The following is a 16943-nucleotide window of genomic DNA, read 5'->3' on the forward strand; positions in this document are numbered from 1 at the left end:
GTATAAAAAATGAATTTTATATTTTGTTTTAGGACCTCGCATCCAAAGAGACTTCATATTTGCTGATAAAATTCATATTTTGTTTCGATCCTGCAGGAAAAGAGACACAAAGTAATATCTTTGGAAAACAATATTTATTCTTGCCAAAACCCAAAACAAAACGAGGAAACAAGGGCACGCAAAAACAACAACAACACTTTGATCTTAGCTAAGTGCAGCCTACACACATTACATATGTTCACAACAAAATTACCGCAATGTGAATGAAGACACGTGTGGTAGTGCAATGCACGCTTATATAGAAAAAGGCATGTAGCAATCAATTGATTGTGTGAACAATTAATTACATAAAATCTGCACTGTCCGCAATCGTCGTAAAACACAATGCCAAGGTTCAGAAAAGGAAAGAGGGTCTTCAGAATCATACAGAAATCATTAAAATAATAAGTGGCGTGGATTCAAAACAGTTCGCCCTCTGTGCTCTTTCATGTACAGTACTTCGGTGTTCAATTCGGGCAACAATTTTAACACTTTTTCTTCCTGAGTAGCAGACACAACATAAACATGGAAGTGCTCATCAAAGCAAAGAGTTTCAAGCAGTCTGCCGAGGAATATCAAGACCTTGTTGACATAAAATAGGTCACTGAGTTGCAGAAATGTTGGCAGAGCATCATTTGGTACATCTTCTACAACAACACATCCCTTCTCGTACGTTCTTCCATCTATAAGAACTGTTCTTACTGCATAGCATGAGTGCTTTCAAGGTTTTGCTCAGAAAATAATGCGTTGATTTTGTCAGGAAGATTCTCAAAATTGACAGGCACACATCCAGTTGTCTCTGGTGTAGTTCTGCCAGCCCCGACCGTTAAAGAAAAACTGAAAATATTGATGTCTCACTGCCAGGCTGTAGGCCAGGTTCTTGGAATTGTGTATCCTGCGAGCAATGTCCTTGGAGTATTGATGTTTGGCTTCAAACCTCATAGCCCAAAGCTCGGTTAAAGGCCCAAACTTTTCAATGCAAGACGGATAATGAATCATGTAGTGCATCTTGCAAGGATATGTCACGTTTGGAAACAGGGCCTTGAAGTCAAGAAGAAAAAAGTTAATCTTTCTCTGTAGAAAAGCAATGGACGAAGAAGAAATTTCCGGGCACATTATTATGTCCATTATTTCGCGAAGAAGCAAATAAAGCTGCCAAATTTCGTTGTCAGATGGCACGTTCACCGATAGATTCTGGCTTATTTCGCACATCTCTTGGGTCATACCTCCACTCAGTGATTAATTTATTCAGCTGGTTAAGGGTAAAGAAACCTTGTGAAATTAGAGCAGATATGATGTGTTTAAGTGCAAACGGTATGACACCCGCGTGCATATCGTGCATAACATCTGGTGGAAAATGTTGGGTTGGATCGAATCCCTGGCTTGTGATAGCACGAGCTTGCTTTACTCCATACAGAGGTCCAGATGGCAAGCCAGCATTCAACATATTTACATGGTGCTGATGTCCTGCTAGTGTGCGAAGAGAAAAATCACTCTCGAGATACTTGTACGTGATTTCATGGTGAAGCGCCATGCAGAACCTACAAATTCTTCCATGGCTGAAGTTCTGCTGAAAGCCTCCAGTCCTATGGTAGAAAGGTTGTCACCGGTGAAAACAAAGATGAACCCTCTCACAATATTTTCATTACCAATTAAGCCATCATCTTCCAATCTGCTAATATCTTCAAGCAATGGATCAAGAACTGCCGTCATGCCATATGTTTTCACATGTTTGTCTTCAAGTAAAATAGCCAAGTGAATGTGTGACAAGTTGGAGCGTAAGCGTTTGCTGAAATTAAGCAATGAGAAGTACATTGCAATCATCTTGTGTTTGCCTCGTTTGCTTCCCAGCGGGTTACACACTTCAAATTCGTCACTGTACAGTTGCAAACAAGTCTTACTGTCGTTACCAGCAAAGAATGCGTGTTCACGAAAAGCCTTTCCATCAAACACAGAACACAAGCTGGTACTATGCTTCAGGTAATCATTGAAATCATCTGAAAAAACAGGACTTTCCAGAAGAGATTCGAGTACCGTGCACAAGGGTACATACTGCATGCAGTCAACTTTTCCATTTCTCCTTCCTAACACAACAGTACGGGGTTCAACAAGTGGTAGGTGCATTTTCCAGTGCATGAACCTGCCGTGTCGTGTCAAAAGCTCATCCGTTTGAGGGCTGTATAAGAGATGTGTAAAATTTGCGATCTGCTTTGTGGTAGAGTGCCCGTCTTCAATAACAGATTTAAGAAATGAAATCACGTCACGAGCTATTTCATCCACGGTCGACTCTGGAAGTTTCTTTCCTTCTTTCCATTTAAGCAGCAGCATTGCCAGCTGCTTCACATAGTCACTTGTCCCACTGCGCAACTCGTCCTGTTCTTTATGTTCAGGATACGTTTCTTCAAAGCCTTCTGCTGGAGTACTTTGACTTTCGCCTGGTCCGACAGGAACTAGTTGTTTATCCACTGCTGCTGCATCTGTTTTGATCATATCGGCATGATTCCTGTAAACATGCCTCTTGTACGAAGTAAACACTCTAAAAGTATTCATGCAGCCATTTAGTCCACACACCCAGTTAGCCTCGTGTCCATGCACTAACCAAAGATGTCTGAAGAGACACCTGAACGAAAACCGCTGACAGCCGCACCTAGGACAGCGAAAAAAGCGGATGCCTGGCATCTGTAAAATAAACAAAAGCGACCATATTTTCATTAGTACGGCGAGAATGAATCTAAAGACGGGTGTCGCTCATTTAAAATCAGAATAATGTGCCCGTGTGAGTGACTACGACCTCCAAATGTCTTGCATCTAGATTATTTCCTTCATTAAACAACAGGTATTACACAAGAGCAACAGCAGCAAAACTGGGGACACAAACTCCGTCTTCAAAAATATCACGCGAGATCGGTATTACGACTCCCCTTGCGAATCTTTGTTCGTGCACATGCAATTTGTTACCAACCTGATCACTATATTCTCGACATTTGTCGATCTATTACCTAACACTCATTAGGACACAGTTGTAAGCTACGCTGTTGTGCGATTAAAAACCAACTGTCGTATGTATAAATCACCGCTATACATTTAGTCCCACGAATTACTTGCGAGGGTCCACGCCGCCTTTTTCTAGAGCACCCCCTTCTCCCCGCCCCCATCAATCGCAATGGCCTCCTGTCAGTTCTCGCATGTCGCTCTAGCAACAATTTTAACGGCTGCGAAACAAATAGACGTTGCTGTAACGTACCTTGGCAGAAACTGCTTCACTGGAAAGTCGGTTGCATTTGTTCGGCAGTCGTGAACCTCCTCGATGTTTGACAGTAACAAAGCAACTCACACAGACATGAACGCCATATTGTCGCGATATTCCCCGTTGCCCGGTGGGCAACAGGACCAAAAGGAGAAAGGGCCAGTAGCAGCCCACACCACTCCTTCTCCGTCGAAGATCTCTTGCCCGGAGGGCAGCATCGAAGAAGGAAAGGAAAGGAGAGGCTTGTGCTGTCCCTTGCTGTACCCACTGCATGAGTGTGACCGGCTGTGTGTGTGCGTGTGTGCGCGCGCGCAGCACTGAGGAAGGAAGCGAAAGGAGAAGCCCGCGTTGTCCGAGCTGCATGATTGTGCGCGCGGGCGCGCTTGTGTTTGTGTGTATATGCGTGCATGTTTGCTTCGCTTGGTCTGGCTGCAGAGAGCGCAAACCTTACGCTTGAAACTGTTTCGTGTTGCTAGGCGTCTCGGATTTCGGTGTCCGGCAAACTCTTAGGAGTGGAACTCACAGAGGCCGACAGACCAGCGTCGACACGTCCGAAACATTGCTTTTTGTACTTTTAGCTTCGCACCGCTCTTCCAAAGCTACCGCTCGCTAGATCTGGAGAGCCTTGTACGTGGTTTTGTCACGTGTTCCCGGGGCTGCGTTTTTTGTGTAGTCTTTGTTTGAATCTGTGATCACATGACTTGATTCTTCGCGCCATTTCTTCGTGTGAAGGCTGGCGCGCTGGTGTTGACGGCGAAGCCACCGTGCTCTTTGTTATATAGTGCTTTGGATAGCTGTTTGGTCTCTGTACCGCATATCAATGCGAAGATGACGTTCACTATCGCTCAAGGCTCGTTGGCGTGCTTGACGGAAGCAATCACGGCATGCCCCGTGTTGGGAGGGCTCGTCAATCCGTCGTCCGTGAAGTTTCAGGTAAGCGCATTTATAGTACTGCTTCGTTTTGTCAGATTTTGAGGGTAAAATTACGAATGCTTGTAGTTGTAGAAATTTTATAATTACCGCTCTGTGGATTTTATATTCAAATGTCACTGACGCAAGTGGGATATATAGTTGGTGGTGTTTGTTGACAACGTGCTGTTCACTCGAGCTCTGTTCAACGTATTTTGGAGACCTGGCAGGCAAGTTGCTCTATTCGACATGGTTTTTAGGTACGCAGGACGGGACAGGTAAGCGCATAGAAATAAAATTTGTGGCAACTTAGGCTAGCAATTGACCTTTTGTTTTCTCCGTCCGCTACGTGTCCGCGTGAAACTGACACAGCAGAAAAAAATGTTTTAACGGAGATTGTGAATCGGGGATAGATGACATGAGTTGCGTCGAGGGCTATCTCCGACTGTGAGCGCAGCCAAATTCGCACGGGCAGCGTACCACGTAGCTGCCACTGATCGTTGTAAAAGTCCGCTATGCCAGTTAGATTTTCTCCGGAAAAAAAAAAGAACAAACTTGACTCCTGACAAACCAAACAAAAGAACAAAAAGAACAAAAGATTTTCTCACAAAAAAACAAACCTGTCTCCGCGTTCTTGGTATATCATTATAGGTGGATGCAGCGACGGATTGTACCACTCTAGGCCTCTTTGCCATTAATTCTGAACTGCTCCCACTAGTGAAAGTCACTTTGCTACGTAAATGAGTTTTACTTTTGGTCTTAAACATTGTTTTTCCTCCATAAAACGAATGATGAGTGAGGGACTGACACGGCGTGACCGCCATTACCGCAGAACGCAGACTTCATTCAACCACCTCTCGGACCTTCGTGCGGGTGTAGCGCGGATATTGGTAGGAGACGCCGTCGCTACCACGTCGCATCATGTCTCCGCGAAGGAGATCGTATATTTTGTGGTGACATTTTGCTTGTTGGCCATTCTTGTGACTTCTGCATATCCATAATTTGTTCAAATTTCATGGGATGTTGAAGTTTTGCAGCTATAGAATATGAAAATACTTGTTTATAACAATAATTTTTCGAACATCATTTTGGTCATTCATAGTGTCCGTGTAATGTTTCTTGGAAATTTATGTAGATGCTGGATGTCCATTTCCAAGAGCACGTTGACTTGGCAGCAAAAGACGAAATTCCGGACATGGCTAAAATTACATTAAAACCCACTGACGCCCAAGCCCCAAATGATTCGTGTGAACCTTCGTCTCTGGTGCGTATGCGCATGCCTTTGTGGAATTTGTAACACCACATAAAACGCATTCGATTTTCAATATTATTTGCTCACAAAGGGACATTTTCAACCAAGTATGTTGTAAACGATAATATTCAAGGCATAGTTAGAAATGAAATAGTAAGCAACACGCAGTAATAATTGCGATATACTCGGACGTATGCATTTTCATGAATCTGGGTCTCTTTTTCTTTTTCTGAGCTTATTACAAAACGCAAGAATCGCGATATGTGGAGCGCTGCACTATCTATATCTTATATAAAATCTATCTATATTTATCTATATCTATAATCTATCTATAATCTGCGTTATCCTTTACTTAGGACAGGCTTCTAGATTTTGTTTGGCCAGCTATATTTTCAATGCAATTTGAAGCCCTTTGATTGCCTCAGCGATTTTTTCTAGTGGTCTAGTGCAGTTTTGACGCCATTGCGCTTTCCGTTTCGTTTGCTCTAACTTGGGCCGAAGGTGAAAGGTGACTTTTTCAGTTAAATATGATTAATGTAGCTTTCATCTGAGAGACTTCTATATGTTCTTGGTTTTAATTGTAACAGTCCACCACCCAATTAGCAAAAATAATACAGATGGTTTAATTCAGTTAATCAAGGAATATCGCGCAGCAGCAGGTTGTTTTGACAGGATTGTTTCCTATCTCTCAATTATTAAACGTTATTTTGCTGTGTTAATCAGGCAGCCATGCTTCTAGACCACACATTGCATCTGCTTCACAGATACTATCTTAACGTAATGCTTTTGTTAGTGAAGGCTGGATACGAATCACAACTTGCCCCGCCGGGGTGGCGCAGTGGTTACGGCGCTCGAATACTGTTCCCAAGGACGCGGGATCGAATCCCGGCCTCGGCGGCCGCTTTTTGATGGCGGCGAAAAGCAAGGCGCCCGTGTGCTGTGCGATGTCAGTGCACGTTAAAGGACCCCAGGTGATCGCAATTTCCGGAGTCCTCCACTATGGCATCTCTCATAGCCTAGCTGAGTTGCTTTCAGACGTTAAACACCACAAACCAAACCAACCAAACGAATCACAATTTGTACGAAAGCCTAAGCCTTGTTGCTGCACACGGTACATGTTGCAACTGTAAGCAGAAGCAAAAGAAAATGCACAGGCCTGCCACTGGCTCTGTAGCTGAGCCACCTCCACTGCCTCATGCGGACAGAAAGGAAAATAGAGAGGAAAGAACAAAAAAGAAAAGAGAATCGCGCCCCCTTGTGGAACACAACCACCGTTCTGTCGAACGCCATCAAAATTCACCAGCGTTCTATAATTAGTCAACATGAAACGAAAGGCGTAGTATCTGTCACTTCTTTCTGTGGAAAATCTCTCGGAAAGGTCAAAAAACAAATCAGCGAGAATGCGGATAGTAGTGCTGCAGCACTAATGCTAAATTTTATGTCTCAATGCCTATTATTTTATGTGGACCTCACTAATTGTAAAACCCCCAAGAAAAAATCTCATGGCGGCCGCGTTTAGATGAGGCAAAACGCAGATGTAAGACGTCGGGGCGTGTTAGTAGCCTTCCATGCGGCACTGCTTTCCCTATAACTCTCACCTGATTCCCTATGATTCAAGCAAGTTCAGGTGTTCACTGAGAACAGATACTGCGCCCCTCCTTCCTAAAAACCAACTCTTAGTCCCTGTATGTTTTGGCCATCTATTATGACTAATTTGTTGATTTCTTAATTATATGTGATAGGTATCTTCTTAATATTTGATTATTTTTATTATGCACTGTTATGTAGGCAATTCAATAGAATATTCGGTGTTCGCAAGAAAATCTAATTCATCGTGCACCGACAATGAAAGTCAGGGGGCCAATCGCCAGCCTAATATCAAATGCATTGAAACTGTAGCTGCATCATAAAATATGCTTGGGGACAACACCTCTTCACTATCAGAGTGTTCTTGTTATTTAGAACCGTAATGCACTCATAATTTACTACTTTTAATTACTGAACTCTTGCATCTGTACCAAAGTAGAAATTGTAAAACAGCAATTTTTATTAGTGTGTGGAGTACGCACAATTTATTTTCTTTTATAACTAATAGCCTCCATTACGACTGCCATGTGAACAGTCTTGAAACTCTCAAAGTAATTAGTACAAAGTTTGATGAGAAAAAATTTTTTCCTTTATTTTATATTTGTTTTCCATGGTGAATATAGGACAGCGCTTGAGACAGAGCATAATGTGCTTGATGACCCTGACATTGGCGCTGAACCTAGAATTGGTGCTGAACCATCACAAGAGCCCGTGTCGTTTGATCTGTAAGTCTCTTTTCATGCAGTGACTATCATTGTGCTCATTACATTACAGAGGTTCGTGTAATCATCATTACTCTTGGTAAACATTAAAGCTGAATAACACAAAGATTGTTTCAGAGCAAATATGCTTTGGTTGCATCTGTTGCGGACTCTGAAAACAGTAATGGAACTATTAGCATTTGTCAGAGTGCAGTTTAGCTATAGTTGCTTTTTCAAGTAGTGGAAAAATGATCAGAGGTGGTAAGTTGAAGTATGGATATTCTACTCCAAAATAAAGTTGTCTTGTAACTTAGAGAATAGGTGAAAAGCTATATGTTAGGGTATAAAAATGCCAGTGCTGTAGTTAGAGCTGACTACAAATTTTGAGTCATGTTGCACATGTGAGCTCACAGGCAAGAGGGGTAAGAAATATTTCCGAAAACACATCCTCTTAACTAGCAAGGTACTGAGAGTGATGCGTTTCTGACTACTGTCACGTTTGGATATCCTTCAGGCTCTTCATCAATTCCAATGTTACGCCTGGCACATTTTAATTTGGTCGCATCTTTATATTCAAGGCTGCTAGGTAACTTCAGGGTGATTTTAAATCTGTTGCTGTCTTTCGCATCATTTCTGCTGACTCTTTAAAAGTGGATGCAATCCGACTTGTTTCACTGGCAACAATTATATGCGGGAAATCTTTTCATGTTTAGGTTACCAGTTCCAGATGAAGATGGAAAAGCATTTGAATTGCCAAGTTTTGGTGGACTTCATGATATAATCATGTCTGATGAGCCACTAACTTTGTCAGTGCAGCGAAAGATTGTGGATTTTCTGTTCCATGCCATGCTGAAGTACACAGTGTAAGTGTAATTAAACTAGTCATCACCTATTGCATTTGCAAGGGCTATACAGCTGTGTTATGTATGTAAAATATTACATTTTTCTCTCTTCCAGAACTCAGTCATAGTTGCACTTGTGTTTAAGCATGTAATACTAAGATGCTTTTGAGCATTTTGTTGCATCTCACTTTCAAAAATAACCTAAGTATGTTAAAAAATATATCAAGTTTTCAAATTATAAGGTAATTTATTGTGCATGCAGTAAAACTTCGTTATTTTGAGTGCTGTTCATATATATTCAGATAATTCAAACTTGGAGCATGATTCGTGCTGGCCCCAGTGTATGTAGTATATGGCATTGAACAGTTGTTAATTATCACAAAGGAACTAAAATGGGTAAGTTGTTGGTGGCATCTGATTACAAATTGAAAATTTGACTTGCACATTTAAAACAATACATGTTACATAATGCCCACATAGGATCATATGGTAATGCTGAACACATCCGCTTTAAAGGTAAACTTGGCAAACTCTGCCACCAATATTTTAATTGCATGCAGTATGACCATTGTGATAACTTTACATTATTTCTCGTAACTGGTGAAATAACTGCTAGCTAATTCAGTTCAGTTAGCCTGGCTATATTCCTGGGTTTATTTTGAACAAGGTTACAAATGTCTTAAGATTCTTAGCTAGCCAATTATATCAGCATTACAGAATTTATACAAATTATGTGGATTGTGGCACAGGGTACCCACAAGACAGTTTTACTCCAGAGTGACTCACCTTCTCCTACAGAAGTATCCACAACTGACTGACGTCGTGGGAACTGGATCAGTAAGAAAAATTCATTCCTTTCAGGCTTTTAAGAGTCTAGTGTGGCTCCTTTTTATTACCTGGTGGGCTTTTTCTGCATGAAACGTTTTCATTAGGATTTTAAAACCATTCATAGCTCTTGTGTATGGACATCGTTTCACAGATGTCTATAATACTTTAACTAATATTTCATGCATTTTCAATGCTCTATTCCTGTAAAGCAGTTTTAATGTTTGGCTATTTTTACAAGAGCGTCTACCAGTTATTGCTGCTTTTTCTTGCGGTCTGTTCCTTGCAGGATTCTTGGAAAATAACATTGCGATATAAATTTAAAAATCAGAGACGATGGCTTTCAGAAGATGCTCGAGTAGTTGAGAACAAGAGAAAATTTGGTTCTCAAAGGAAGACGCAAGACATCGCTACAGCTGAGTAACAAAGGCACAAGAAGCCAAAGCTGGTGAGACGCCTGTTTCAACCCATATCTCTGTTGCTAGAATATGAAATAATGGAATGATTTTTTCTTGCATTCTGGAAGTCTACAGACAATTACAGGACTGATATTACCCAGAATTGAATGTGCATGCCTGTTGAAATAGTTTACCACTACGTGCATGCAGTTACTTATGCTCTAGTCATAAAGGTTTCAATCTGATCACATTTCCTGCTAAGCAGTAATATCTCAGTAATATGCGATTTGCAGATGACATTGCCTTAAGTAACTCAGGAGACCGACTGCAACTAATGATAAATGATCTAGACAGGAGAAGCAGAAAGGTAGGCCTAAGGATGATGAACAGAAGGGGAAAAAGACAGCAATTTAAAATGGGTTGCGAAGCATTAGAAATGGTAGGCAAATATGTCTAGTTAGGACAGGTAGTGACCACAGGTCTGGACCACGAAAGGGAAATAACTTGTAGAATAAAGTTAGAATGGAGCGCATTTGGAAATTATTCAAACATGACTAGAGGCTTACTAATATCACTCAAGAAGAATGTGTAACAGTTGCATCCTACCAGTACTGACCGGGGCTGAAACATGGAGGTTAATGAAAAGGGTTTTACGGCGCTCTGTTACTCAGGACGCGGGATTAAATCCCGGCCTCGGCGGCGGCTTTTCGATGAAGACGAAAAGCAAGGCGCCCGTGTGCTGTGCGATGTCAGTGCACGTCAAAGAACCCCAGGTGGTCGAAATTTATGGAGCCCTCCACTACGGCGTCCCTCATAGCCTGAATCGCTCTGGGACGTTAAACCTCACAACCCAACCTAACCCGACTTAAGTTGAGAACAATGCAGAGGGTCATGGAACAGAAAATGGTGCGTGTAATGTTAAGAGATGGGAAGAGTGCAGATTGAATCAGGGAAATAACTCAGCTTACTGACATTCTAGCAGAAATTAGGAAGAAATGGGCATGGGCAGGAAGTGTAGTTTGAAGAGAGAATAACCGATGGTCTCTAAGAGCAACCAATTGGATTCCAAGGGAAGATAAGCATAGTGGAGGGCGACAGAAAATTAGGTGGGCGGACGAGGTTAAGAAATTCGTAGGGGTCAAGTGGATGCAGCTAGCACAAGGCAGGTTTAATTGAAGGAAAATGGGAGAGGTTTGCCCTGCAGTTACTATAGTCTGGCTGATGATGATGATTCACGGTATATATGCTGCAGCCTTTTATTAGTCAAAGCGTTGTTTAAAAGCACTCTAAATTTATTGAATGGCTGCTGCAAAAAACCATGTTATATTTTGCAATTTCACAAGTTGAATAGTAAAGTGATGAAGCCAATGCAAAGATTGCAAACAGTCTTTAAGGTAAATTAGTTGGATCATATGAGGTAAGCAAAAAGCTTGCAAGAGAATGGTGGCAGCTGAGGAAAAAAAATGTGTTTATTGTAAGATCCCTCAGGGAAATGTATCTTGAGGTGCGTGTAAGCTGGCGAGGTTTAAACTTCATTTTTGTACTCTAGTTATCAGATTTTGCTCTTAACTGTCAGCTTGCATGAAACCATTAATTTGAAGGATGTGATCAGAGTTGCCATTTTCTTTTATTTGCTAGAAGACAGATATATTGTTTAGCAGCCTGATTGGAATATTCCAGTATATAAACCATACAGTCATCTTGGGAGAAGATCAGATCAGCTTGGTAGCTCATGAGGAATGGCTTCTTAATGAGGCAAAAAAAGGAGATTCCTGATGAAGCTGCCATACGAGATAGAATGACTCTGACTGCGAACAGTAGGCTGAACAGTATTGCAGGAATGAAGATTGAGGATGTGAAAAAGCTATACCCGCATATGATGCAGTCTGAGAGAGTAAGTGATTGGTGCTCTTTTTTACCTAATGTGAAGGCTACCGCAATACAATTTTGTTACTAAATTTTCCACCACATTTGCCACCTACTGATTGGGTTACGATGTTATAGGACTTTCAGTTAAGCAGAATTTACCTGACAAAAGCGAGACTGTTGCTTGCTCTCTAGTGTTTTATGCCCTTGATAAAGCTGCTAAAAAGGGACAAGAATTCTCAGATTTTATTTTTTCCTATTCAAAAACAACCTTTAATGATTGATTTCTTCCCACTGGTTACAAGTGTGTTTGCTTTTCTTAAAATGTTTTTAAACAACTTTTGATTCCCTTACTGTTATGCTCGCAAGGTGAAGAGCAGTAATATGTACATAAGCTACATTTTTACACAATTACCTTATTAAAATAGTCAATATCTGTTTATTCACTTTTCACTTTAAATGTCTAAATGTTTATAAAATATAGAAATACTTTTTAACAAATTTTCATGCTATATTGTGGCATAAATGACGACCACTGAACTGACACTAGATATCAAGCCTTGCTAAAAACAACGTGGAATAGCATTTATTGTCCTTACAAAATAAGCAGTGATCTCTTAAGAAGCCGGGTTTGCTTGTCTTGAAAAGAAAATCTGCCCCAACATAAGGTTTTCCTTAGTAGTCAAATGTGCAGAATGTGACGTGTGCACCTATATTTTTTTCCAGATCTCCTGGCTATTGCTGTAATGAAGATCATCGCATTAAACGTCAAAGAACCCAAAGCTCTTGAAGTCACCTTCGTGCAACAGGGTGTAAGTACTGCCAACTTGATTTTCTTCAGATATGTGCCTTACACTCTTCAGTGTTTTGCTGCCAAAGAATTGATTTTTGCCTGCACATTTGCAACAAATGAGAAAAAAAAAATGGTATTGGTTACTTTTTAATCTAATTCGTATGTAACAGCTGACAGTTATCCAAAGAAAGATACTGCTATATTTGAGGCTGCAAGACCATTTCTGACGAATACACATGTATCAGAATGATGTCATTCTACATTCAGCTTAGCGAAAAATAGCAAGTTATTATGCTGAACCCAATATTTTTTTGCTATCAGGCCTAAATACTGCATTTTAAATGGTACCTGCCAGCTTTAACTGAGAAGAGCTGCTAAGTGCAAACTGATGCTTTTCACCATTACCCATACAAGGTTTATCTCTTTTTCTGCAGGATCAAGACACTAGAACTCCAATAACACCTTGCATTGTGTACTGTGGTGAATGCATTGAAGAGGCAGACTTCTACCTTTTTGTTGACCACAAGCGCCTTTTTTCTACAACCAACGCAGAAGGACTTATTGTGTTGCTTGGGGCATACTGGCTTTTTAACATTTGTTATGCACGCGAAGCGTTTAATACGCTAACTGTCATGGAAAAGCTGTTCTTAAAGATGAATGTCACTGCTCCACGAGCAGTTGTGACAAAATTTATTAACAGGATTTTTAAAGATGCTTGAAATGATTGCTGCTTCAATTTGTTAAACAGAACAGTTGTGAGATGTACATATATGTTCATGCTTACATAATTTAAATAAATATTGTTTTTGTCAGTTGTGCAAATGCTGTTTCAGTGAGACTTCATTGTTATGTTTTATAAATGCAAAGAGACCTCTTTTTCGCAGCACTGGCTGAAGAAATCGTTGACATAGCTTAAATCATATGGCGGCAATGCATGCAAATAGGTTTTTGGGGTCCAAGGCGGTTATGAGTAGGTATTGAAAGAAGTGTGTACTTCTACTGGAAATATTTTTTAGATTCAGAAAGCTATGCAGTGCAGTACACACGATGCGCTGAGCTGGTCTGATGCTTGGATGAAGAGGATGTCTGATGCAAGCAGTTTGTGTGCATTTTTTGCCTGTATTTACTTTACTTTTATTTACTTCATTTCTTCGCAACTGCACACAAACACGTATTGTGCTCAAGCCTACCCTTTGCTTTACGAATGACTTACAAAGTCATTTGAAAGGCTCAGGGTGGGTTTTGCCGCACGAGAACGTATAGCGTGTGCAGCACCCTTCCTTGCAGAAGGATCTATATTAACACCCTTTGGCTGCAGCACCCTTACCCAAGGAAGGGTGCTGCAGCAGAAGGATGTTAACATAGACTTGTTTAGGGTGCTCCCCATGCGACAAGCCATTTACACCCTTAAGGGCGCAAAATGTTTTACTGTGCAGAAGACACCCGTGCGCTGTACGATATCTGCGCGCGGTCTTGCTGGAGCACGCATATATTGAAGGCAGATGTCCGGCTTTTGATTCTCTGAAGAGAAATATGTTAACGCAGCGACGCGAATGAAATGTTAGCCCAGTGCAAGGCTGAGAAATAGTTGTTTTATTGACTTGTTTAATACGTATTACCCCGCCGCGATGGATTAGCGGCTAATGTGGTACACGGTTTTGAACGCGCTAAAGAGCCACATGTGGTCTAAATTATCAGGAGACCTCTATAGCGGCGTCCCTCACAGTCGGAGATGTCTTACGTCCTTAAGCCCCAAACACAGAGTCTATTTTTATTGCTGTTGTTGATTCTGGATGACCGCTGTAGTTAATTCATGATCTGAACCGTAGATTGAATCTATCAGCGTCCCTCACGGCGCAATGTGCATGTAATTTTCGAAGCGTGCATGGGGCACGCTGGGCGACACAGGCGCATATGTTAAACGTGTTCTCGGTGACTCATGAGTAGCAGTCAGAGAGGGGTCTCGCATGTTCAAAAGCGCAAAACCTAGCAGCGGGCTGCAATATTGTGGTGTCGAGCAGAGTAAGTGTACACTTTATATTGTATTTCTTTTTTTCTGGCATAATGTCTAACCAACATCTATATAACATTTTTTTTATTATGTATTGTTCTTTTCTGAATCAGTGCCTGTGTCTGTTGCCACTGTCCTCAGACTGGGTTTAAGGCCCGTCACTAAGTTGACGTGAGCAACCTGTTCCTTGAATACCCCATAAATTTTTTCTTTATTTCCATAAAAATACAAAGATAATACAACGTGTTCATTCGGCTGCTAAAGCAGAGGACAACGCTGGCTGGGGATTTTTGAGCTATTATATTTCTATCAAAGGGTATTTATAGGAGAGTTTTTTTTTTTTTTTTGCTACCTATGGGACTGCAGACATTGGAAGAATTAACGTCCGATGACTGGCGAGCTGCCATCTGTTTTAAGATTGTTTTCGCATTTGACGCCTAAGCCGCCAGGGCAGTGTATGCGGCTTGCGTGGTACAGATATTTTCTTTCGAAGACCGCGTCTTGCTGACGCTTCAAGGGTCGAATTGATCAAGCGGCGGGGCCTAGCGACCTCCTGAACACGTGCCGTCCTTCGACGCTGCTCTTGTGAGCTATCATATAACTCGCCGCTACGGGCAACAGGACGGCCACGTCGCTCAGTCCAACTTGCTTTCGTCTACCATGGCCGCCTGCAGTCGGCAGAGAAAGGTGTTTCATAACAATACTTCCCGTCTCTTCCTTCGGCGGGAGAAACACCTTCATCTGTGCACTCAAGGCGACCACGGTAAAAAAAAAAAAAAGAAAAAAAAAAGAATCACTAATGGCATGGTCGGCGCGCGAGGGGCGAAGTACAGCTCAAAAGAGCGCCGCCGCTAAGGTCAGCACGTGTTCAGGTTGCTAGCTGGCTAGTTCTGCGGTGATTCTTCACGTGGAGGTGTAGTTGTTGAGCATCGAACTCCCTACCCTTCTTGCGCTTGAGCAAATCGACCGTGCACGGTAGCGCCAGCAGATATTCGCTGCTCGCGCACGCGGCTTAAGGCGCGTATATAGTCGGACGTGCTCTGCGCGCGCGCAAGCGCCGCTCGCGGTCAGTCACGCTACGCCAGACGAAATGTATCCCCTTTATAAACAAGCGTCAACCAGTGACGTCAGTGAAGATGCGGGATCAAGCGGCGGCGCTGGCGACAGTAGTGACTTTCATGGTGTAGGCAAAAGCCCGAACCGTCTGCATTGGATGCGCGGCGTTTGCTGCGTTTTCGGCCATAATTCCCGATATTTCTGGAAGCTGTGGTGCGGTTGATTGCGCCACGAGGAAAAACAAAACAAAAACAAAACAAAAACAAAACGGCACTTGTTTTAACATGTTTCTTGCGGTCGGATAAAGATCAGTGCGAAGGGCAGCGGCGTCGAGGGCGATAAGTAGACTTCGGTGACGGATTACATTCGCGGCTAACGTGCCTTCTTCACTGCAACTAGATGAGTTCCTTTGCAGCCCTTAATTGTCGTGGTTACTTTTCGGCGGCACGACGAAGAGCGAAATAATAAACCCCTGCAGCTCCTGCCCGTTTTGGTATACTATCAAGCCATAAGGAGTTTAGACGCAATATTTCGTGTGCGTATGATCCCGCAGGGAAGCTGCACTAGTTCCATTCACATGCAGTATTGCCCGTGGATGTATTCACACAGAAAAAGTCACAAAAGCTGCTGCGAAGGTAATTGCAATTACCTTGAGCGGTCACTCCAGCGCGATATTGCCGATATAACAGGCCCGCGGACTTAATTGTAAAGTAGCTTTTCTTTGTTTTTACTTTCGCGAGTTTCGAGTGTCTCTTCATCACCGATTATATAGTAACATCGTTATGATCCGGGCAGTCCCGCAGCGTTATTTCTCATAGTCATAAATTTCCTTTTTGAAGGTCATTAAGATCCTGACGAACGTACGAATTAAATATCCACGTACAACCTAGCTCTGGTCGAGCAGGATATTTAAGTATATATGGTACATGGAGTTTAATGTCCCAAAATGGAATCGGCTATGAGGGGTGCAAAATAAGCATAATATATGACGTGCATTCGAATAAAAAATTTCCAAGTATAATGAAGAACATCAGGAGATCGCGCAAATTTCTCTGCAAGCGATCGTGGAGAACGTTAATTTGCATCTGCACTCATGCGTCTCTCCTGGAGAGCAAAGAACAAAAATGAGAGCATTCTCACAGGCATTCATGTATATATTAACCTGTGAATGACCTTGGCTACGTATGTAAGATGAGACATGCGTCAAACGCCCTTTTTATCGAGCAGGCCAAAACAAGTTGGCAGCGCACTATGCGAACATGTTACAATTACTGAAAGATTGAGTGCTTATTAAATATGAAATTCCATGACTTAGCTTGGCGGTAAAGTGCGCTCGAAATGGAATTTCTAGCTCGCTATATATAGTTGCCGATAATATTGTTCCTTAAGTGAAAGTGCTTGAAGCAGCTAGAAATGC

The 16943-nt window shown here is 42.0% G+C and overlaps 2 pseudogenes; one reads left to right on the forward strand and one right to left on the reverse strand.

Annotated features, from left to right (window-relative positions):
• Nucleotides 1–924: 924 nt before the first annotated feature.
• LOC146200798 (uncharacterized) lies at nucleotides 925–3012 on the reverse strand (annotated as a pseudogene).
• Nucleotides 3013–5304: 2292 nt separating this feature from the next.
• Nucleotides 5305–13178, forward strand: LOC146200799 (uncharacterized; annotated as a pseudogene).
• Nucleotides 13179–16943: the final 3765 nt, after the last annotated feature.

Source organism: Amblyomma maculatum, chromosome 2, assembly GCF_055883805.1.
Source record: "Amblyomma maculatum isolate TAMU_Amacu chromosome 2, ASM5588380v1, whole genome shotgun sequence".
In the NCBI taxonomy this organism is placed as follows: Eukaryota; Metazoa; Arthropoda; class Arachnida; order Ixodida; family Ixodidae; genus Amblyomma; species Amblyomma maculatum.